Source organism: Hypanus sabinus, chromosome 9, assembly GCF_030144855.1.
Source record: "Hypanus sabinus isolate sHypSab1 chromosome 9, sHypSab1.hap1, whole genome shotgun sequence".
Taxonomy (NCBI): Eukaryota; Metazoa; Chordata; class Chondrichthyes; order Myliobatiformes; family Dasyatidae; genus Hypanus; species Hypanus sabinus.
The window spans coordinates 50,421,653-50,447,115 of record NC_082714.1 but is presented as its reverse complement, the minus strand read 5'-3'; the positions used below and the strand labels follow the sequence as shown (position 1 = coordinate 50,447,115).

At 42.5% G+C, this 25,463-nt stretch overlaps 1 long non-coding RNA gene across 1 annotated transcript in view; it reads right to left on the bottom strand.

Annotated features, from left to right (window-relative positions):
* Nucleotides 1-25,199, bottom strand: part of LOC132398836 (uncharacterized) — a 36,648-nt gene extending 11,449 nt beyond the window's left edge. The window contains exon 1 of the long non-coding RNA XR_009513819.1: nucleotides 23,987-25,199. This is a non-coding gene — a long non-coding RNA (uncharacterized LOC132398836). The remainder of the gene's footprint in view (nucleotides 1-23,986) is intronic.
* Nucleotides 25,200-25,463: the final 264 nt, after the last annotated feature.

The following is a 25,463-nucleotide window of genomic DNA, read 5'->3' as shown; positions in this document are numbered from 1 at the left end:
TTCTGCACTGTACTGTACAATGTTCCATAATATTGATTAAATAGTTTAAAAATAAGAAAAACATGCAAATTAAAGTAACTTAAAGCAAATTGTAGCATATCTAATATTTAATATTTGAGCAATCTTGTATATATATGGTTTGATTAAGCATTCTTGTTCATTTAAATGATTCATTACTGATTATTTGCCAATTGCATATGTCATCACACTATCACATGATATGGGTGTGCCTCGCTTGAAATAAAACTCGAAGTTAGGCCTTCATTCCCGGACTCCCCTGTCTTCCTTTGAATTGGTTGAATGTTTTGAAGATACAAAGCATAAAACTAAATCAGTATTTGTGTCAATGACTTTAGGCCTTCTTTCCTGGAGGTAACCTTGAGAGTAGTCTCCTTCCTCTGCCTCTTTAGGTGGGCTTCCTAGAGACTATTGCTTTTCTTTAATCCATTTTTTAAAAGATCCAGGTTCTAGTTATCGCTGACATGGCCATATCTATTGCAGTATGGATGCTGAACTGATGATAATGAAATGAATCACGCATATGTCCTCACCACTTCCAACAACACTGGTTAATCACATGCTCTAATTCCAGTGTAGGTTTGCCAGTGCATGCCAGTTCTCCCTCCCCAAAAATAGAAAGCAATTTTCTTTTTCTGCTGAATTCTCATTGCTCATTTGGGATGAAAGCTTTTGAAATATAGCTGGCTTTTATCGCAGCAGGGGTGGCATGTTGTTTTACAGTTAGGTTGTAGTTTATGAGAGTAATAATCAGTTATTGTCACCTATAAAAAGATATGAGATGTCTCAACTCTGGTAAACTCTTTGAAACAAATGACGAGTTGTGAATCCTGAGCCTGAGGTTCACTCACTAGGAAGAAAAAGATAAAATTCTGGGGTCTGGAGCTCTTTCGAGACCCTGTGATATGAACGAACTTGGAGAAGGCACTTCCATAAAGTCTGCATCATGCACAGCAAGTTTTGGAAGCTGAGCTGAGTTATGATAGCTGGTGTGCTTGGTTACAGTGTTTCAGTTAAATGTTTAGTCAATAATAGATCCTCAAGGGTCCTGCTAATATATAATGTGTGCAGCACAATGCAGTTTCAGTGAACTGCATTCTCTGCAGCATGCAAAGGATTAGAATTATGTGTGCAAAGGAATTTTGTGAAGTGTGGGAGAAGGTTTTATTAGGAACCAAATAGGATTATATTGTGGTGTATCATAACTGGGAGAAATGTACATAATTCACGACTACCAACATTGAGTTGGGCTTTTGCTTTAAGAGGCTGGTCTGACGCGATGACATTGTTATGTAAGGACTTTTAGAATGCTTCTGTGTTTAGGTTTTGGAGTTCAATAAAATGTGCTATGTGTTTCAGTAAACATAAAATACCTCACTTCGTTTTATTTGCAAAAACCTACATTGGTAACCCTGATGCTCTAGGACAATTCCAGAGCGATTGAACATGTCAGCCAATGCAGTTGCTTTGAAACTGATGGAGTTTTGGGAGAAAAATGCCATCACTTGGTTTTGTACAAGCTGAGGTCCAGTTTGCTCTACGAGAAATCTCCACCAACGACGCCAAATTCTACTACGTGGTAACATCGCTCAGCAGTTCCGTGGCTGTGAGGGTGGTGAGTTTGCTTGAACACCCGCCTGAACACGATAAATGCTGATCGCTGATAACTCACCTTTTGCAGACTCTCGGACTATCCGAGTCCGAGCGCGCCAGACGGTTGCTGTCCTTACCCAGTCTCAGTGATGCTAGGTCTTCAGGTCTAAAGGACCACATGGTGTCCCTCCTGAGAAATCACCATCCTTGCTCTATTTTTAAAGGACTGATCAAGTTTGCACAGCCCTTGCCAATGCATCCGTGAGGGACTATAGGGATCTTGCTAAAATGGCTGGTAGTCTACACACAGGCAGCATTGCATCATTCCTGCTCCTTTCTCTACCTCTGAGCTCAGTCAGCAAGGTCTCCAGCATAAGGACGCCCACGGCTGTGAAACAGAGTACGCCGGACCTGTGCTTTTACCATGCTGCTTTAGTAGGAACGCAAGGAAGAGCTTCGACAGCGCCAGCGCAACAAGACGTCAGGGATCCATGAACACTGTGGGTTCCAGCTGCCAGGGACGCCTACTGTTTATTATGGACACCCTTTCAGGGTGACGCTTCCTGTATGACACGGGTGCTCAAGTGAGTGTGCTGCCAGCATCAACTATTGATGAGAAGGCAAAGAGGAATGAAACCCCAACAGAGGCCGCAAAGGATCCAGACTTACGGGACACAGTGGATGACACTCTGCTTTTGTAGGCGACGTTACACAGGGGACTTTGTCCAGGCTAAAGTGGCTAGACCTCTGCTCGGTGAAAACTTCCTATGTGCTCAAAGACTATTAATTGATCTTAAGCACTGCCCACTAGTGGATGTCAAGGACTTTGGGTCGTTACCCTGCTTCCCCAGTAAGTTCCCCACAATGACTCTGTCAAGCGCATGCACTTGACTGCTGGGTGAATTCCCAGACCTCACCAAGTCCAGATTTTCCACTACAGTCTCAAAACATGGGCCCGAGCACCACATTCTCACAACTGGCCCACCAGCCCATGCCCGCGCACGTGAGGTAGACTGGACCCAGAAAAGCTGGCAACTGTGAAGACTGAGTTTGCCAGCATGGTAAGACTCGACATTGTACACAGTCCAGTAACCTCTGGGCTTCATCCCTCCATGTGGTCCCTAAGTTCAATGGTGGTTGCCACCCATGAGGTAATTACCAAGGCCTTAATGAGACCACCACCCCCAATTGTTACCCGGTCCCACACATTCAAGTCTTTTCAGCATGTTTAGCCAGAAAGCTGATTTTTTTGCCAAAATTGCTCTAGTTAGGGGCTATCATCAGGTGCCTATGTACTTGAAGAACATTCCTAGAACACCTGTGATAACCCTGTTTGGCCTTTTTGAGTACCTGTGCATGCCATTCGGACTGAAAAATGCAGCACAGACTTTCCAGCAGCTGCTGCACTCTGTGCTAAAAGACTTGGGTTTTCTTTTTGTTTACCTGGATGACAAACTTGATGCCAGGGCATCCAAATCTGAGCATGAATCTCATCCCTGCACACTTTGAGCACTTAAGCCAACACGGGTTGATTATTAACCCTGCTAGATGCCAGTTTGGGTTGTCAACCTTCCACTGTCTTGGCCATCGCCCCCCCTCAGAATGTGCAAACCCCCTCCCATCAAAGATAGCTACGATTATAGATTTCCCAGTGCCCCGGTCTACTAAGAAACTACAGGAGATTTTAGGCACGGTGAATTTCTATCACCACTTCATTCCACCAGCCGCTGAATTTATACTCCCTCTGTATCGTGCTCTAATCAATGCTTGACTCGTCAGTGGACATGACCAGGGCATTTGATGATACCAGACGAGCTCTTTCTAACCCAACCCTACTGGCACACCTGATCCCCAGTGCATCCATAGCCATTGGAACTGACTCCACAGACACTGCTGTGGGTGGCAGGTATGAAGAGCTGGGCAGAGGCACGGGTCAGCCGTTCACCTTCTTCAGCCAGCAGCTCCGTCCCCCCAAAAGGAAGTACAGCACGTTTGACCGTGAGCTCGTGGTCTCTATCTGGTTGTCCAACAGTTTTGTTTCCTTCCAGAGGGCTGCCATTTCACCGCGTTCATTGACCACAAACCCCTTGTGCACGTGATGACCGAAATATCAGACTCTTGTTCTGTACAACAGCAACATGACGTGCTCTACATATCCGAGTTCACAACTGACATACAACATATCAAGGGGGCAAATAATGTCACGGCTGATTGCCTCTCATGGCCAGTCACTGAGGCAGTACTCATGGGGGCTGACTATGCAGCATGGTAGCAGACCGAGTTACTGACCGAGAGGCCTGGGCTTATTGAACAGCAGTCACAGGCCTGCCATTGGCTGACATTAAGGTCAGAGAAGCTGGGGTTTCTCTCATGTGCGATGCCTCACCCAGTTGCCCTCACCCCACAGCTTCAGAAAGGACTTGCATGATTGGACTGCAGCTTTTGTGGAGTGCCAGCGGGCAAAGATTAACTATCATGTTCAGGCACCACTGACATCTTTTGAGGTCCTTAAGCGATGGTTTGACCATGCCAATGTAGACCTTGTTGATCCTCTTCCCCCTCCCATATTTCACACTGCTTCTTACCACCACCAGGTGGCCAGTGGTCATCCCTCTAGCATCAATGACGGCCGTAAACGTGGATTGGGCATTCATCAGCACTTGGATTGCTTGGTTTGGCACCCCATCTGATATTTCCATAGACTGTGGTCCACAATTTCAGACCTCTGGGCTGTGTTGGCCCAGAACTTTGGCATTAGGCTATATCACACCGCGGCATATTACTTGCAGTCCAATACCCTACGCGAGTGGTTTCACTGTTCCTTAAAGGCTGCTCTGAGGGCTGATTGTGAGTCCTGCTGGGGCTCAGAACAGCTCCCAAAGAGGACCTGCAGTCATCCGCAGCTGAGTTGGTACATGCACAGCCATTACAAGTGCCAATTTTTTTTTTCCTGATGCCACAAGCATGTCGGCCTCCTAACAGCATTCCACTCTCCTCAATAAGTTCAATTTCTTTTCACCTGTTCCCTCCTCCCATCATGGTGTACAGCACCCTTGGGTTTCCATTGACCTACATTCCATCTCGTTTGTTTTCATCCACCACGATGCACACCAACATCCCCTTAGGCCCCCTTATGATGGCCCGTTCTGTGTTCTGGAACAAGGAGAAAATACTTTTATCATTGATAAGAGAGATGAACCTCAACATATTTCGGTAGATCACCTTAAACCGGCCCACCAAGATTTGGAGTATTCTACTGCTGGGCCCCTGGCGTCACAACATGACCATGAGCGTGTCTACACACCTCTGGATGAGCCAGGGTCACCTGCAGTTCCTCCACCCATGGAACACAGGATTTGAACCGGGCAGCTTGTCAAGCACCAAATGGGCTCAAGATGCCAGTTACGTAATGATTTTAGCGTGCTTTTGTGTTTAGGTTTGGGATTTCATTAAGATCTGTTATGGGTCTTATTAAACTTAAACACCTCACTTTGTTTAATTTGTGAAAACCTACAATATTAATCAGACAATATTTAATCAGTTAAACCAGATAAGCAACCTGGAGTTAATGATATGTTGGCCGAGACAGTAGTTAGGGGAAAAAGTCATATTGTGCCCTCAGTCTGATTGAACGTCCATCTGATGCATTGGGGAAATCTAGATGCCTTCCTATCAGTTTATGTGGGGAAAGCTGTTAGCGGGAGGAGTTCTGGATCTGAATTCCATTGCACAACAGCTTGGGTTGAGGAGGATAAAGGGAACGGGATTGATGGAATTGTTCTACTGTCCTGTGACTGGGTTCCCAAGAATTTGAGAACACTGCGTTTTTTGAGAATTGCTCATCATAGCGCTCAGAACTGTTTCTAGAGTCTTGTGGAGGACATGAAAATGAAGTGGCCTGCTCAATGGATCCAACTGAGTGTAACGGCTTCTGTGCTGAGCATGTGAATACAGGAAAGGACTCTGGCACTGGCATGCATATCCTTCCCCTGTATTTAGTGAATCTTTCAGAGCAACATTGGTAGCATGTTGCCTGAAGATGCCAACTATAGATGATGTCTCTGATATAGGAGATGTAGGCTATTCATACTAGATAAGTTAATCAATCTGAAGTTCTTGGTCTTCAGTTACCTGTGGTAGTTTGTACAGAAGGTTAAGGCACATGGGATTGAAGGTGAGCTGGCTAATTGGATCCAAAATTGGCTTGGCGATATCGGGCAGAAGGAAGAGGTGAAGCACACAAACGCCTAATGTAGAGAGCAGAGGAGTGGACTCCCTCACAAACTAATCACCCCCTGCCCATCAGGCACCTTCTTCCACATCTGTAGAAGACGACAACCTCATTGGCCGCTTGAAAATCTCCACCGCCAGCGTCATCCCCAGTCTTGAAGAATTGCCACAGAAGAAGGTGGTGCAATGCATGGAGTTTTGGGAGCAAACGTGATGAACAGAGAACACAAGGAAGAGGATCACCGACGGGCCAAAAGAAAGAAGAAAGAGTGGCAGTTGAACTTTCCTGGGTAGCATTGGACTTTATCACTCTTTAAAGGAACATTGTCCTGATATCAGGAGACCTGAATGGACAGCTTCAAAATTCAATACAGGATGCTCATACACCTAATGTTTTCAGGAATGTTCTCAGCTAATTATTATTTCATTGTGATAGTATTTAACTGCATTCATTCCATCGTAGTATTTGTCAAGACTTGGACAAGCACAGCAATGCTTTGCTGCCTGTTTGCATTCAGCCTTGCCTGAGAAATTGGACTGTCAAGTCAACTGACTCTGAAGACTAGCGGTATTTGTTTTCTATGTAGTTGTTCTTTTCAGCTGCAGTGTAGGCTTTGTTTTCCATTTGAGAGTTTTAGTTAATGGCCCCATTTGGCCTCACGTATATTGTTTTCTTTTCCCTTTAACACTGTTGGCATTAAAGTCTGTGAACTATCGACACGCTTCAGTGTCTCTGACTCCGCACTTGGGCCGTATACAAACCAGGGGTGACAGCAAGTCTCAACCACTCAAAGGTGGGCCCAGCAGAGAGAGGAGCTGACCTTGGCCATGAAATTCATTGGTCAGAGATACGTCAAAGCAACAATGTTGTGTTGAAATTCCTATGTATAAATTCTTGTTTCTGTCTCCATCGTAACAGAAGGATCTTGCCAAGTAATGGATCCAGCAAAGTTAGATCAGCGACGTTTTGACATTGGTGGCCTGAAGAGAGTGTGCCTTCTATTCTCAGTGCATGCCCTGACTCTATGTTCCGAGAGTCCCAGGTCCACATACCGAGCTTCTCTAGTCTACACTGATTTTCTCCGGTATCCATTCCGAGCTTTTCAAGTCACAAGTACCCACATTCCCAACATTGTGGCCCCATGATTCAGTCTACATAACAAATGAACACTTCAAGCAAGCTTATCAATTGATTCAACAAATCATCATTCAAACCCATAGTGTAAATTCTGGAAAAGCCCTACTCCAAAAGCTGATCCCTGGCTGGAGTGTGCAAATACACAAGTAAAGTAACCCTATTGAGAGTATTTTTAACCTCTTGATGAAAGTCATAGCACAGACTGGGAAAATTGTACTTTCATTTTTGCAAATTGAACAGATCAACAGAGAACTAGTTTAGCGAAGAAAGAAACCTGTCTATGCTGCCTTGATCTGTAAAATGGAGAGTATATCCTAATTGTCTCTGGAAAAAATTGTGAAAGATAAAACACTGAGTTAAGATTTGAAAAGGTTCCTTCTCTAGGTTTCAAATTTCATGTTTCCAAAGTTTTTATATTTCCAATTGTTTCCAAGGTTTATTCAACGTGTTTAGGGTTTTTCAATGTTCTCCCCTTCTCGAGGACTCCCAAGCCTCCCTCTCGGCCCTGCCCGAGGTTTCTTGATCTCACTCAAGGTTCCCCGGCCTCTCTGTCTGTTGGGGTTCCCAGGTCTCAGTCTCTCTGGATTCCTGAGTCTCCCTCTCTCTCGAGTTCCCCAGGTCCCTCGAGACATCCCTGGATCTCGAGTTTTCAGGTCTTCCTGGGCATCTGGTGCCAGCTATAGGGAGATGATCCTGTATTAACTTCAGGGCTGTGCAGGGCATCAGAGCATTGGGCACAGGTTTTTAGAGCACCTGAATTGGTTAATTGTTGCTTAACAACAGTTATTAATGGTTTAAGAGTTCCTTGTGTTTTTGTCGAGCGACTTGCTCTTTGTAATGCTGTCTCCTGGTGCTTTCTGTTCAAGTTTGTTAAATTTACTTTGATAGGCTCAGATATTCTGTGTTACTTTTATTCTTGAAGCAGATGCCTGATTAGCTCCAATTGGAGGGTCCTCATTATGAGAATGATCCATCTCACAGTGTCACTTGGTCGAGCTATCTCTGTAAAAGCTCTCGATTCTGTCTCTACATGGAAGTCTTTGGCTCCAATATTGGCAGTGCACACCATGACACTTATCTTCCAGCATCACCGGAGGACATCTTGGACAAGTCCCTCATTTGGGACTTCCAGTGGACACAAGTCTGTGGCGCTTCAGGAGCTGTTCCTAGAGAGGGGGGCCCTGTCACAACCACGGATTCTGCAGCACATCAGATATAGCAATTGTGCTCATGAATATGCATGTGTCAACTAATTTGTTGAGTCAACTGACTCTGAAGACCAGCGGTATTCATTTAATATTTAGTTGTTCTTTTCAGCTGCAATGTAGGCCTTGTTTTCCATTTGAGAGTTTTAGTTATTGGCCCTGTTTGGCCTAGTGTTTAATGTTTTCTTTGCCCTTTAACTCTGTTCGCTTTAGCCTGTGAACTATTGACCCACTTCAGTGTCTCTCTCTCCGCACTTGGCCCATATCCAAACCTGGTGACAATTCCAAAGTCTACAAAAGTGACAGGGAGCACCTTGTCCACGTAGTGAGACATTCGTTCCAAGAGTGCTTCAGTGATGACACTGCCAGAAGCAGTCTGTAACTAGAGGCATCAATACGCCCACGGTCGGCCACTCAGAATGGTCAGGAACTTTCAGGAAGGAGGCAAAGGCACTCAATCAGAGATAACCCCCAGAGAGCCTTCGGAGAAATCACATCCTCCTGCCCCTTTTTGATAAGCAATATATATGCAGGGCTTGTTTTTACAAGACCGACAAGTGTGATATGCTTGAATTGGAACTGTTGGAGGTCAAAATCATGTTGACTCTCACTTTTCTCACGATAGGATCATTCCAAGCATTCTCAGCAGATTCGGGCAATGCCTGACACGTGGCTGCTCACTGCTGCATCACAGAGGTGATGGAGAGTGAGGCTTAAGTCCTTCACCTCTCAGTCGGCAGCATGATTGCAGACACTATGTCAATAGCACAGTGCAGAAAGGGATGTAACCTGGAAGCCCATCTCTGTTCTGAGATATTCACAAAGGGGACAGATTTCAGCTTTCAGCCAATTTCTACCAGCATAGAAACTACTGCAGCTGACAGTGATCTTTGAAGGATTTTATCTGACAAAATGATAGATACATGTTCGGGCTATAATTTAGGTGTCTGACTGGACACTGTTCCCCTTGTAAATGTTACTATGTCACGGAGAAATATTATTACATTCAATATTAACAGATTACAGCTCCCTAACAAAATCTAAACTGGAATTAGTTAAACTGATTGAAAATCAATAAAAATTGTAGATATTGGAAATCTGAATCAAAAAAATATAGAAAATGCTTGAAATACAGGAGGACTTGCCCTCTTCTCATTGTTACCATCAGGAAGGAGGTACAGGAGCCTAAAGGCATGCACTCAATGATTCAGGAACAGCTTTTTTCCCTCTGCCATATGATTTCTAAATGGGCATTGAACCATGAACACTACCTCACTAACTTCTTTAAATTTCTGTTTTTGCACTGCTTACTTTCAATAGGTTTCAATAGGTACATTTAATGTCAGAGAAACGTATACAATATACATCCTGAAATTCTTTTTCTTTACAAACATCCACAAAAACAGAGGAGTGCCCCAAAGAATGAATGAGTTAAACGTTAGAACCACAAAGCTCCCCCCAGCTCACCCCTCCCATTCACAAGAAGCAGTAGGAAATGACCCACCACCCCCACCAGCAAGAAATATCAGTGCCCCTCCACCAAGCACTCAAGTGTGCAGCAAAGCATCAATAAAGATAGAGACTTGCAGTACCCCAAAAGACATTCAATATTCCACAGGCTCTCTCTCCCTAATAAAGGGAAAAGAGGTCTCCCTGTTTCACAGTGAGAGGGGAGACATAACAAACAACTTGCTGATTTACGATGTTAAAAGTCTATTGCTCTGTTAACTTAATTATTTAAGATACATATATATATATAAAATTACTGTAATTCCATTGTTTTTCTCTATTATGAATTGCATAATACTGCTGCCGCAAAGTTAACAAATTTCACAACATGTGATATTAAACCTGATTCTGATTCTGATACTGAGCAAGTTAGGCTGCAGCAATGGGAAGAGAAACAGAGTTATTGTTGCATGTTGAAGGCTCTGCTACTCTTCCCACAGATGAATAATTCGACCATTTTCTATTTTATTTCATTCTAAAGGATTGCTGTTTGAAATGCATTTTTAAATAGCTGCCTTGTTTTTCTGTCTCCAAGTTTCAAAGAATGAACGACTAGGTTAATCTCAGGGGTTGGGCCTTCGACTAAGACCAAATAATTCTTAATTGGAACCCTGTCCACTGCAGAGCAATGGGCTGTAAGGTCGCTCAGAGAGTCAAGAAGTAAATTCTAATGCCTGAGGTGCTGTTGGCTGAAGGTTCGGATATCAGTGTCAGTGTGGTGATAACTGAGGAAGTCTGTTAGCCACACTGGACCAATGTGATGATCTCAGAACTTTAAAGGGTGAAGGAGATTAATTACATAGACAGGGACAAAGGCCACTCAATAGCAAAGTTGCTGCCTCACACCTCCAGCAACATGGTTCAGTTTTGATCTCCAGTACTGAGTGGAATTCGGACATGCTTCCTGATACTGCATGGGTCTCTTCATGCATCCCAAAGAAGAGCTCGTTGGTAGGATAATTGCACACTGTTAGTTAACCCTAGCATGTAGGTGACTGGTAAAAATATTGGAAGGCTAGGTGAGTGCAATGTGAGGAGCACGAAATGGTATTATTCTAGGATTAGTGTAAGTAATGGCTGTATACGGTGGTTGGTTGGAGGGCCGTGTCTATGTGGCACGACACGATGTTTCCGTGTACAGTATCGATGTACAGTGTCAGTAATACTCTGAAAGTTAGATTATGCTCCATTTGGTAGGAGTTAGCAATCCGGGTATTCTGGGCAGGCAGGTAAACATGAGAAAACAGAAATTCTGAGAAATGGTGAATGTAAAAGATTTCAGCATAGCTGCAGAGGCTCAAGTTTGTTTCACTGTGGAGAGATACAGTCACTATGCAACACAAAAAGGTGTTAAGGGAAGAGGCTTGTACTGATTCCTTTAGATAGGTAAAGTCAATGCCTCCAAATCGGTTTTGCTGGATTTTCTATTCTAGGTCTACACAGATCTCCTGACTAAGATGAAGATAATGAAGGAAGGCAATTACTTTACTTAATGAACAAGCTCAGATATTGTACCCTTCATGTAACAGTTGATCTGTTAGTGAAAAATGGTAATTAGTAGAGTGTTGAACAGAGTTCTGACCAGTCCCTTGAAATAGGACAGCAATTTCTCAAGTATGAAGGCTGACGAGTAGGCAGTTAACCTGGAATTCTTTCAACTGAAGCTTCTATGCAGACATATTATGCCATCATTAAGGACCCCCAACACCCAGGCCATGCTCTCTTTTCACTGCTGCCATCAGGAAGAAGTACAAGAACCTTAGGATTCCCACCATCGGGTTTAGGAATAGTTACTACCCCTCAACCACCAGGCTCTTGAACAAGGGGGATAATTTCACTCGACTTCACTTGCCCCATCATTGAAATGTTCCCACAACCAACGGACTCACTTTCAAGGGCTCTTCATCTCGTGTTCTCAATATTTATTGTTTATTTATTTATAGTACTTTTTTCTTTTTGCACTGTTTGTTGCCTTCTGCACCCTGGTTGAAAGTACTAGTTTGGTGGGTGCTTGTTGATTCTGTTATAGTTACAACTCTATAGATCTATTGAGTATGCCCTAAAGGAAATGAATCTCAGAGCTGTATCTGGTGACATATACATACTTTGGTAATAAATTTACTTTGAACTTTGACTTGACGATGATCAGCTCAGCAAGAAGACCATAAAGGGAAACAAGCGGACTGTTGCTGCTCACAGCTTAGACCAGGACATCCAGAACTTGTTGGCTGACTGACAAAGTGTGAGCCGTTATTTCATTTGTTGCAGGCGATATGATTGCATTATAAATTTTGTATGATTATATACAGAATTAGTGTAATTACAAGTAATTTATTCATGACCCTCTTCCATGCTCCATTCCTAATCCTGCAGTTAATCTGTGATCCTGGGGGAGAAAGTCTTATATATGAAGGAATAAAACCATATGGGGAGGGGCCCCGAGACTGTGATTTGCAAGGTTAAAACACAGCATACTGATGACCATAATGGATGTGATCATTTTGAACACATCAAATATAACTGAATCAGCAAATTCAGAAGTTCAGGAACTACATAGCTAAAGACAGCAGAAATTAATAAGCAAGTAAAATCTGAACAGGAGAAGTTTAGAGATCTCAGTGGAGGTTTTGATGAGCTTGGAAGCACATGATTAAATAGGCTGCAGTCAGCATGGTTTTCTTAAAGGAAGATCTTGCTGTACCTGGCAAATCTGTTGGAATTCTTTGAGGAAGTTACAAGTGGGATAGCAATAGAGAGTTGATGGATGTGGTTTACTTAGAATTTCAAAAGGCCCTTGACAAGATGTCATGCATGAGGCTGATAAACATGATAGGAACATATGGTATTACAGGAAAGATATTAGCATGGAGAGAAGATTAGCTGACTGGAAAAAAGGCAGAGTGGAATAAAGGTGGCTTTTTATAATTGCCTCCCAGTGACTAGAGGTGGCCTATGTGAGGCCGGTGTCAGGCCAGCTACTTTTCATGTTATATGTAATCAAGATTGTGGATGGAACAATGGTGGGTGTAGTGGCAGGTAGTGCTGAGGAAGCAGGGAATCTCCAGAAGAAATTGGACTGAAGTGGCAGTTGGAACACAGCCTAGGGAAGTGTAAGGCATAGACTATTTTTAAAAATATAGATAGAATTCAAAAACCGAGGTTCAAAGGGACTTGGGAGTGGTAGTGCAGGATTTCCTAAAGGTTAACTTGCAGGTTAAGTAGGACCAGCAATGTTAGCATTCGTTTTAAGGGACTAGAGTATAAAAGCAAGAGCAAGTTGCTGAGGTTTTATAAGTGGTTCATCAGACCACATTTGGAGCCTTGTGAGCAGTTCTGGGCCGCATAGCTAAGGGAGGATGTGCTAATGTTGTGGTCTCAGTAATGTAATAGTGTTAAGTTACTGTGCTGGGTTATAGAGACCAAGGCTAGCCAGGAGCACTGGTATTATCAAAATGGAACAAATGCATGGGCAATAGCTTCAGTAGCATGTGAACTGTAGAGAGGCAAAGCATACTTACTAAATTCTGAAGGAGGCCATTTGACCCATCGTGTCTGTTCTGGCTTCCATTAGAACAGTCCCCTTTCCCAGTAGCATTGCACCTTAATCTCTCATAGTAAAAGACCATCAGCTCCCTTTCAATTCTATTGCACTTACCTACATAAAGGGGTAATTTACAGTGCAGGAAGAAATTGAAGCACCTGTTGAAGAGTCACAAGGAGATCCTGCGAACTCCAGACAGAGAGCACCAAAAATCAGGCCCCTGGAGCTGTGAGAGAGCAGCACTAAATGCTTCACTGCTGAGCTGGGTGGTGGAACTACTGGTGTTGATGCTGCTGGGTCTAGTATGATGCTGGAAGTTTGTCCTGGGGTTATATACAAAACATTAGCAAGTACCCTGGCTCAGCTTCAAAGGTGCATCTAGTCTACAAACGGAGAGCTGAATATATGAGACAATAATCTCACATTTTAAAGGTCCCCTTTATAAAATATTTGGCAAAGACATCATACAATAATAGAAACAGAAACAACTCCTGCCAGGAATCCTGTGTGCCTTAAATAAAAATATTTTGTGAAAAATTAGCATTGTATGTATATTTTCTATAAGATTCCAAGCAATCAAGATAGTCTTTTACTCAAACAACCTTTCTATTTGTGAGCAGTGGCATTGACCAAAATTTGACAGATGGCTACACAGGATGTGCCAAGTTGTGCTCTTTGAAGATGATCTGTGATGAGATAATTTGTCCCTGAATAGTAATATTTCCAAGATGAGATTTCATTAAGTTTCCCTGATTACAGGAAATATCACTTTGGCATCTCTCTCCTCTCTGTGGTTGTACCTTTTTCCATTCTTGTATGCAATAACTTTGAGAGAATAGAATGACATACTTTCTGAAGCAGTGGGGGAGAAATAGGCCATTACTCTGTCACATGGGCTCAGTTAATTTTCATGTGACCAATCAGATGAATAATAAGGTATTCTCCACTATTTGGTGATAGGACTGACGCCAGAGGATGGGAGACCAGCTAATCCCTATTCCCATGTTCCAAAAAGGAAGTCTGAGTAAACCTGGCAACTAAAGGCCAGTCATTTTAAATTTGGTGGTGGGGAAAAGTCTCGAAACAATGATCTAGTATTTGATTTATAATTACCCAAAAGAAAATTTGAAAAAGGAAAGAAGTTTACTTGTCTCCGTGCTGAAATGATGCTGTGGCCTGCAACGAATGGGCTTCTGAATTGGCTTAACACACACAAAATGCTGGAGGAACTCAGCAGGCCAGGCAGCATCTAACAAAAAGAGTAAACAGTTGATGTCTCGGCCTGAAATGATGACTGTTTATTCTTTTCCATAGATGCTGCCTGGCCAGCTGAGTTCCTTTGGCATTTTGTGTGTGGTACTCCACTTTCCAGCGTCTACAGACCTTCTTTTGTTCCTGAATTGGCTTCATGGCTGTGGTCTCACTTTTGAGAACTTCAGCTCTGAATGCAATTTGTTTACTTTAATTGTTTGCACGATTGACACATGCGAACACAGGGGCCAACCAAAGTTGCTTTTTTCCCTGTAAAATTTGTTTTTTAACAATCCAAAGACAATTCTACTCCAAGAACTATTAAATACTGCAAGGCTACTCTATCAGTGAACTGTCTGTTGATCGGAGTAGCTGGACTGGTGTTGGAGGGGTCGGCCATAATAGAACCATAGAACATTACAGCACAGAAACAGGCCCTTCGGCCCTTCTTGGCTGTGCCAAACCATTTTTCTGCCTAGTCCCACTGACCTGCACCTGGACCATATCCCTCCATACACCTCTCATCCATGTACCTGTGCAGGTTTTTCTTAAATGTTAAAAGTGATTCCGCATTTACCACTTCATCTGACAGCTCATTCCACACTCCCACCACTCTCTGTGTGAAGAAGCACCCCCCCCAATGTTCCCTATAAACTTTTCCTCCTTCACCCTTAACCCATGTCCTCTGTTTTTTTTCTCCCCTAGCATCAGTAGAAAAAGCCTGCTTGCATTGACTCTATCTCTACCCATCATAATTTTATATACCTCGATCAAATCTCCCCTCATTCTTCTAACGCTCCAGCGAATAAAGTCCTAACCTATTCAGCCTTTCTCTGTAACTCAGTTTCTCAAGTCCCAGCAACATCCTTGTAAACCTTCTCTGCACTCTTTCAACCTTATTAATATCCTTCCTGTAATTCGGTGACCAAAACTGCACACAATACTCCAAATTCACCCTCACCAATGTCTTATACAACCTCACCATAACATTTCAACTCTTATACTCAATACTTTGATTTATAAAGATACCAAAAGCTCTCTTTACTACCCTATCTACCTGTGACGCCACTTTTAGGGAATTATGTATTTGTACTCCCAGATCCCTCTGTTCCACTGCATTTCTCAGTCTCCTACCATTTACCTTGTATGTTCTACCTTGGTAATGTTGGAGGAGCTGACCTGGCTGCAGACCATGTTGCTGCCTGCTACTTGGAAGCATCAAAGTTGGTGCAGTGTAACCAGGGGAGATTTTCTTGGAAATTTCACTTGCAATTGCAAGACTCTGTTGGACAGTGATAATGTAAGTTGCAACAGGCCTGTTACCCTTGTCTGGTGGAGGGTCAGACGATGTGGGAGCTGTGTAGTCTCCGTTGTAGCGGGAACTAGGCCCCAGGCCTCAGGCTTGCCTGCTACTGTGGACCAGGTGAGAAGACATGAGAGTCCTAAGGCTTTCTTCAAGTGAATATGCTTCTTAACTCACTATTTTGAATTATGTTACTCGCTATTTTGAGCACTTGCAACTTGGCCCCAAGGAGTGCTGTCTCGTTCAGCTGTACCTATGTATGGTTTGAGTGATATTTAAACCCAATTTGATGATTTTCTCGGCACATTGGATATTTGATGGTCTTTTTTTTTAATAAGTTCTATTGGGTTTCTTTGTTTTGTCACTGCCTGTAAGGAGACAAATCTCACAGTTGTATATAGTATACATGCTTTGATAATAAATGTACCTTGAATTTTGAATTTTGAGAACAGACTCATTTGGTTAAGCCAGCCTGAATACGTTAAGTACAAATTCTGTAAATCCATTTAATGGAAAATTTTTGATGAAGTAAATGGCATGAGTTGATGTGGGGCGCATGGACTTCTGAAAACTTTTGATAAGGAGTCACATACCAGGCTTATTAGCAAAGTACAGTGAATAGTATAAAAGGGCATTTTTAGCATGGATGTGAAGTAACAGGCAATTATTGGTTATAGTTAATGGTTATTAAGTAACAGAGAATAATTGCTCATGGTTAATGGTTATTTTTCACACTGGATGGAGCTAAAGAGTGGCGTTCTCAGGGATCACAAGTTATTGAAAATGATGAGGCAGATTGAGAAAGTGATGAATCGTGCATATATAATTTTGTGATTTAGGGATTACAGGAGGAATGGAGACAGGCTAACCCCTATGGATCTGGGGTTGTGAGGGTAAACAGCTTCAATGTTCCTCAGCATCCACATCACCGAGGACCTCACGTGGTCTGTACACACCAGCTGTGTGGTGAAAAAGAAACGACAGCGTCTCTTTAACCTCAGACGTTTGAGTAAGCTTGGTATGGGCCCCCAAATCCTAAGAATTTTCTACAGGGACACAATTGAGTGCATCCTGACTGGCTGCATCACTGCCTGGTATGGGAACTGTACCTCTCTTAACTGCAGGACTCTGCAGAGAGTGATGTGGACAGCCCAGCACATCTGTAGGTGATTCAGGACATTTAGAAGGACAGGTGTGTAAAAAGGGCCCATAAGATCATTGGGGACCCAAGCCATCCCAACCACAATCTATTCCAGCTGCTACCATCCAAGAAGCGGTACCGCAGCATAAAAGCTGGGACCAACAGGACAGCTTCTCCCACCAGGCCATCAGACTGAGGAACTCACATTGGTTTGACTGTTCTATTTATTATAAATTACTATGATTGCACATTTAAATGGAGACATAAAGATTTTTACTCCACATGTATGTGAAGGATGTAACAAATAAAGTCAATTCAATTTAATTCAACTTTATAAAATAATGGTCTAGATTCAACTGGAGTATTGTTTCCAATTCTAGTTGGAATTGCATTACAGGAAGCATGCAAAGGCCTTAGGAGGAGTCCAGAAAAGATGCATTAGAGTGGATACTGGGATGAGAGCCCACAATTCCAAGGATAGATTATAGGGAGTGAAGTTTTCTTTGAAGAGATTTGGCGGAAATATACTGTATCAGCTGTTGAGGGGCCTGGACACAGTAGTGTTCTGTCTGCTAGAACATTTGAGGGCTAGAGGTCACAGTATAAAATAAAAGGAAAGGGAAATAAGAGTGACATGTAGAAAATGCAGTGTGCAGCCCGAATCTGGAGTATACTGCTGGCAGACGTGGTGGAAGTAAGTTCTACTGTGATCTTCAAAATGAAGTTGGTTAAATATATAAATTTCAAGAGCTGGGGGTATAACTGTTGAGTTGCCGTGGTGAAGAACTAGTTAAAGACATGGTGGGCTGAGTGGCACTCTTCTGTGTTATAACCATCCTATAATTCTGTGATTTTACTATGAGTAGTGATTGATAAGTCCGTGAGCTAAGGTAGAAGGAGTCAATTTTAGAAAACCTATCACATTTATTTTTCAACATAGTCCCCTCCTACATGTACACACTTAGCCAAGTGGTCATGGAGCATACGGATCCCTTCTTTGTAGAACTGGTCCACAGCAGGGGTGTTTGTGGCCTAAGGTAGAAGGAGATGAGTTATTAACTTCAAACTTTGCATTATTACTCAAAGAGTTGAACTGCACATGCATGTAATGAGAGTGTCTTGGACCTACAGGTGTCCACAGCAGGGGTGATTGATAAGTTTGTGGCCTATGGTAGAAGGAGATGAGTTATACAGCTCTCGTTACATGCACATGCAGTTCAACTCTTCGAGTGATGATGCAGAAAGTTTGAAGTTAATAACTCATCTCCTTCTACCTTAGGCTACAAACTTATCAACCACCCAATGCTGTGGACCAGTTCTGGACGTCTAAGACGCCAACTTCTACAAAGAAGGGATCTGTATGCTGCATGGCTGGACTAAGTGTGTAAACGTAGGAAAAATAAATGTGCTAGGTTTTCTAAAATTGTCTCCTTCTACCTTAGGCCACACACTTATCAATCACTCCTCGTATAATGGCTGTGGAAGAAAGGTGGCAAATAAATTGGATTGGTGTCTGTCCAATTTTCTAGATAGAATTCATTGATACTGTTACTCTGGAGGTCTGACTCGGTGACAGTGAGAAGGTCAGAAATGTGAGTTGCTAAAATGAAATCTGTGGAGTTGTCAACATTGATATATTGATATAGGGAAACTATGGTCCTTAACAATCAGTTAGGGCTTACTGACCTTGGAGAAACATAAGAACATGGAATCAGTGTGTGTGTTTTTAAAAGAATATCGAAGATTATAATGAGCAAGTTTTAATAAAGCTAAGTTTTGAGATATAGCATCACTGACAAGACCTTGAAACCACTATAGAGGTGTTGTGATAATACAGGTAGTCAAGACATTTCTAAATTTAAGTAGTGGTGATGAAGGGATGGTGATATATAATTGAGTCAGAAATCCAAAGATGATGTTATTTCCATACCTTGTCCTGGGTGCTTGAGTTTACAGGTTGGTCTAGTTCATAGAGCATCCAGTGTATAGTACATGCTAGGTCATAATACTTGATTTCTGAAGAGAACGGAGGTGTTGGTTACTGATACATTGCTGACAAACCAAATTGTTTCATGCTAGCTCGAGGTAACTGAGCTTTGCTGTAGCTGGCACCATCCACCATTTAGCCAAGGACATTGAAGGGGTTTAGACAGATGGCCACACAGGGTGTACCAAGCATACTCCTTTAAACGGATCTATGAGTTAATTTCTTCCTGCTCAGATTGCATTAAGACTTCTTGATTACAGAAAATTCCACTTGGGACATCTGAACTAATTGTGCCAAATGTTCTTGTCCTCTGCAGTTATATAATTTTGAGGAACAGAATATCATCCTGTGTAAAACAGTGAGCACCTTCCTACGGCTTCAAGCAGCCAGGAGAAGATCAGTCATCACAGACTAAGCCTGCTTTCTTCCTCGCTACAACAATCACAGAACATCCACAGTTAGTCCAGTTCAGGTTCTCTCAGTGGCAGCCAGCAGCATATTATTGTTCATAAATCTGTCCTCAGAAACACCGGAGGAGTGACTAGATTCTCTCTTGATGGAGAAACTCTGACAGACACCATCAGAATGTCTGACAGCGTCTTGTTCTGCTGGAGAGAGAGGCCCAACAGAAGACTCAGTAGAGTGCCACATAGCTGGAAGGAATGGTCCTGGGAGCCTTCAATATTGACTTCAGGCACAATTAAGTGCAGTGGTAACAGATTAAACAGAAGTAGCGAAAGATCCTCTTAATCACCACTAATCTACTCAGCTGGTAAATCAGTCCTGCAGTGTTTGAAGAAGCAATTGATGGAGCAAGGACATAGGATGCATACAGGGTGGGAGACTTCGACGCTTATTCCCAAGCATAGCTTGGTAGCACCATACTGGCCAAATTCTGAAGGACGTGACTTCCAGGTTCAGCAATTTAGAACTGAGCATACGTGAGGCATTGTAAAAGCAGAATTATATTCCACTTGTGTGTTAACACTTGCCTCTTACATCCTTCATTCTAACACTGCAATTAAGCTTGAGGACCAACTCTGTCTCAATGAAGGATGCAGGATGATAATGAAGGGAGAAGCAGCACGTTTACTCAAAGATCAGCTGCCAGTCTGGTGGAGCTGCAGGAATGGATGTAAAACAGGAAGGACTCTCTGCATAGGACAGAGCTAATCTCAAAGGGAATAGGAGAGATACGACATTAGCAATCCTGAGGTCTAATTATGAGTAATGGTGGATAATTAAACATCTCTACAGGGGAGAAGTCCCCAAGACCATTCCCATCCTTAAGGATGCTGGGGTCCAGAACATAAGAGTCAACGACAAGTCTGATCTTTTTCAATATCTTCAGCCAAAAGTAACGAATGGATAATCCAGCCTAATCTCCTTCCTATGTCCTGATTAATAGGGTTCCTAGGGAAGAGGAACCCAGAGGATATATTCATTGAGATCTTTAAAGCTGAAAAGGGTTTTGATGGAGGAGATGTCGAGATTTCCATTTTCTAGATTTTTCTCAACTGGGGACCGCAAAATGTACTGATAAATTAGCGTGTATTAGCTGAAGATTACAATATAGATGTAGCTAAGGAGATGTTGGATTATTCTGAGGAAAATCAGTGGACAATACTGCTGGTAGGATTTGATGAATTTGGAGAAGGTTTATGTGATGTAAAAGAAATGACTAATTGGCTATAACTTTTCTAAATATGGTCTCAAAATCTATCTTTATTTTTTCTTGGTGATAATTTCACACTCAGAATAATCACAGCTTTTGCTTTGAGATTTTACCTTGTGAACAAAAGTGCATCTGCTGCATTTTAGAAGTAAAGTCTTGAAATTTCTTGGAAGCACAGCTATTTTTTGTATTCATTTTGAACTCAACCCTCACAATACTTTGATAAATTGCGCCAGAGTTTGCAGACAGACATCATCGTATTGTGCATGGCCGTTTAAACTTCCCCACAGCTAATGCTCAGGAATTGGCTGGAAATGCAAACAGGTCATCATGTGACAAGAAAAATATATTTCATCAACCAATGTTATTAAAGGATTCAGAAATAGACGAAGGATTAAGAACAACATTTAAAAGCTGAAGTCGAGGTCGAATCAGGAGCAGAAAGAAATTGTTTTGAAAAGTTGATAAAGAGTCTGTATTAGGAGATAGGGAGAAGAAATTATTAAACTCAGATCTTGTTTTTTTTTTCAAAAATTAGGTTGACATTTTGAAAGCTCTATTACCAATTCATTATCTGAAAGAATATAGCCCTGCACTTTTAATCATTTGTCATGCAAAAGAGAGGTTGGTTTGCAGGTACTATTGTGAGAAGATTAAAAGGGATACTTAAATTATTAATTGCTAACGTTTCTCTGGAGTGTTTAAAGGGTTATTAAAATACATTTTAATAATGTATTTTGGATGTAGCCATAGCTGGCAAGGTCACCATTTATTCTCCATTCCTAATTTCTCCTGAGAAATTAGTGGTGAGTAGTCTTCTTGAACTGCTGTAGTTCATCATGAGCATAGACCATAAAGAATAAAACCATAGGATACAGGAGCGGAATTAGGCTATTTGGCCCATCACGTCTGTTCCACCATTTCATTATAGCTGATTAATTTCCCTCTCAGCCCCAGTCTCTTGCCTTCTCTCTGTATCCCTTCATGCCTCAACTAATCAAGAATCTGTCAACTTCTGCCTTAAAAATACCCAATGACTTGGCCTCCACAGCCACCTGTGGCAACAAATTCCACAGATTCACAACTCATTCGCTAAAGAAATTCCTCCTCGTCTCCGTTCTAAGTGGATGCCCCTCTCTTCTGAGGCTGTGTCCTCTGGACTTAGACTCACCCACAATAGGAAACATCCTCTCCACATCCACTCTGCAAGGCATTTCAGCATTTGATAGGTTTCAATGAGATTTCTGCCCTCCCCATTCTTCTGAATTGCACTGAGTACAAGCCCAGAGCCATCAAAGGCTCCACATATGATAAGCCTTTCAATCCTGGAATCATCTTTGTGAACCTCCTTTAAACCCTCTCCAATATCAGCACATCCTTTCTTAGATAAGGGGCCCAAAATTGCTCACAATACTCCAAGTGAGGCCTCACCAGTGCCCAATAAAGTCTCAAAATTACATCCTTGCTTTAATATTCTAGTCCTCTCTAAATGAACGCTAACAGCCTTCCTCAACACCGACTCAACCTGCAAATTAACTTTCAGGGACTCCTGCATGAGGACTCCCAATGCTCATTGCACCTCAGATTTTTAAATTTACTCCCACCTTGCCACTGGGTAAATAGTTCAAGGATTTAAAACCTACAATAAAAACATATTTCCATATCAGGATGATGTAAAACTTTGAGAGGATCCTTCAGATGGTGGTGTTTCCTGTAGTTTGCCAGCTGTGGAGGGAATGAATCTCTAGGGTGGCCAATGAAATGCTAACTAAGTAGGCTAGATGGCATTGAACTTCCTGAGCATTGTTGGAGCCTCATTTATCTGGACAAGCAGAGAGAGCATTCCATCGCACTCTTGATTTGTGACTTGAATGGTGGAAAGGTGTGTGGCCAAGTGGTTAAGGCTTTGGGCTGACGATCTGAAGGTTGTTAGTTTGAGCCTCAGCCAAGGCAGCATGCGTGTCCTTGAGCAAGGTTTATAGCCCAGACATCAAGAGGTGAGTGATATGTCAGAGATTATCCAGTGTCTGATGTCCTGTAGTTGCCCCAGTACGTACAGTGCCTATAAAAAGTTTTCACCCTTCCCCCCTGGGCGTTTTCATCTTTTACCGTTTTACAACATTGAATCACGGTGAATAATTGATTGCATTAGTATTCAACCCCCCTTTAATATGGCACACCAAATCATCACTGGTGCAGCCAATTGGTTTCAGAAGTCACATAATTAGTTAAACGGAGATCTGTTTTTGGAGACCTGTGTGCAGACAGGGTGTTTCAATTGACTGTAGTAAAAACACACCTGTATCTGGATGGTCCCACAGCTGGTGAGTTAGTATTCTGGCAAAACCTTCACCATGAAGACAAAAGAAACCACTCCAAGCAACTCCGTGAAAAGGTTATTGAAAAGCACAAGTCAAGAGATGGATACAAGAACATTTCCACGTCACTGAATATCCATTAGAGTACAGTTGGTCAATCATCAAGAATTAATGTCCTGGAGTGGCCAAGTCAGAGTTCAGACCTCAATCTAATTGAGAATTTGTGGCTGGACTTGAAATGGGCTGTTCATTCACGATCCCCATGCAATCTGACAGAGTTTGAGCAGTTTTGTAAAGAAAAATGGGAAAAGTTGCAGTGTCCAGATGTGCAAAGCTGATAGAGACCTATCCACACAGACTCAAGGCTGTAATTGCTGCCAAAGGTGCATCTACTAAATACTGACTTGAAGGGGGTGAATATTTACTGTATGTAGCCAATTATTTTGTGTTTTATATTTGTATTTAATTTAGATCACTTTGTAGAGATCTGTTTAAACTTTGACACGAAAGCCTTTTTCTGTTGATCAGTGTCAAACAGGCCAAATTAAATCCATTGAAATTCAATATTGTAGAACAATAAAGCATGAAAACTTCCAAGGGTGGTAAATACTTTTTATAGGGACTGTATAAGGCTGGTCCATTTGTGTTTCATTGGTGATGTGTGTGTGTGCACAGGAATTGCTTCTCTGTAACTGTACCACTTTATTGTGTGTTCTGTGATTGTTTTCCCTCGGATTATCTCAATGCAATGCTTTAATGGAATAGTCCTTGCGGACAGCATGCACAGCAATTCTTCCACCGTACTTCAAAGTGACCACTTTATTCGGTGCACCTGCTCATTAATGTAAATAACTAACCAGCCATGGCTCCTTAAGGTTGTTATAGCCAGGTTGTTAATGGAGAGCAACTTTCACTAGCTATTAAATGCTCCTAATGACATGCATTTCCACATAGTCTCTGACGACCAAGTCCAGCTCCTGACCTTCACATGTGGGTTAGCTACTAAGCCCGGCACAACCATTTCTACTGACAGAAGAAGGGGCAAAGGCGGGTTACCGACGCCTTAACGTCACTCACCTGGGGTAGGTGGGGCTTGTCAACCGTGGTCGGTAGCTCATCTAGGAGAAGGAGAACTCCGATCTCAAACCCATGCTGCTTTGCAGCTGTACCTACTCATGGAGAAGGCTTCAGGTGTAAACCCAGAGGCAAAATCTGGAGACAAAGTCCTGGAAGGGTCTGTTCCAAGCAGTATCTCAATAAATAAATAAAATAAATAGATGAAGGGTCTCAGCCTGAAACATCAACTGTACTCTTTTCCAGAGAAGCTGCCTGGCCTGCTGAGCTCCTCCAGCCTTCTGTATGTGTTGCTTGGACTTCCAACATCTACAGATTTTCTCTCGTTTGTGAAAAAGGTAATCTTTAACCTCATGTAGGTCTTTCGTCTACGTTGCTTCACTCACTAACTGCCAAAGTCCCAGTTTGGAAGCTGTGCCCTTTGGGAAGTGGCCAACGATGGGGGAGTTGGTGAAACATTCCCGAGATGGTCACTGAAGTCTTCTATGCCGAGCACAACCTCTGCCTTTACTACTTTCTGTCTGGTTGGACATAACAAGGCAGTAACTGATTCTTCAGCAGATCGATGATAGTAGATAGTTTTCTGGACAATGTTTGCCCTGAGGCTGTGACACTAGACTGACTCTGACATTAATGTTCTGAAGTTCCAAGGTGACTCTCCTCCTCTTTTACATCTTTGTATTATATTCTCTGTTTGATAAAAATGTGCCCATAGATTGTAATGGAGGAACCTGTCACCTTGTCTACATGTATAACTATGTCAGGCTATTGTTCAATTGGTATCTAGGACAGCTTTCTGAATTTAGAATACTTGTCCTCAGATCTCTATGAGAAAGATTTTTCAAGGTCGGTTAGGCTGGAAGTGACTTCAGTGTGACCTGATTCTATGCCTCCGTCAAGCTGATTAAGCTTGATCCATTGATGTAGCTGGGCCATCACAGAGGGTAGTTAAGATTGAAAAACATTTGCTGTGTACCTGGAATCTGAGTGGAGAGAAAGCAGATTTCCTCCCTTGAATAACAGCTGATAACCAGATGCGTATTTACAGTTACCTGACCATGGTTACTAACGTATGTTCTGTGAAGTTCCAGATTATTAAGTGAATTTAAATTATTGCATCTGCTATGGCAAGAAGTGAACCCTGGGGTATCAGAATGGTGTAGGCCTCTGGATTTCCAGTTCAGCCACCTACCCCTTGTGCCAGCAAAAGGATGAAGCACATGAGGAGATTGAGATGTGATACCATTGGAGGAGGGTCAGCAGGATGTTGCCAAGGATGGAGTATTTGTGAGGAGAGCCTGGAGAGGCTAGGTCTGCCTTCCCCGGGAGCAGATGTTAAGGGAAGTTATGACTGAATTATAGATAAGTATGAGAGTTCTAGATAAAGCAGACTACAGGAAGCTTCTCCTCATATCAAAGGTTAAAACCAGAGGGTAGAGTTTTAGAGAAAGGAGTAAGAAGTAAGAGATTTTGAGGGGTT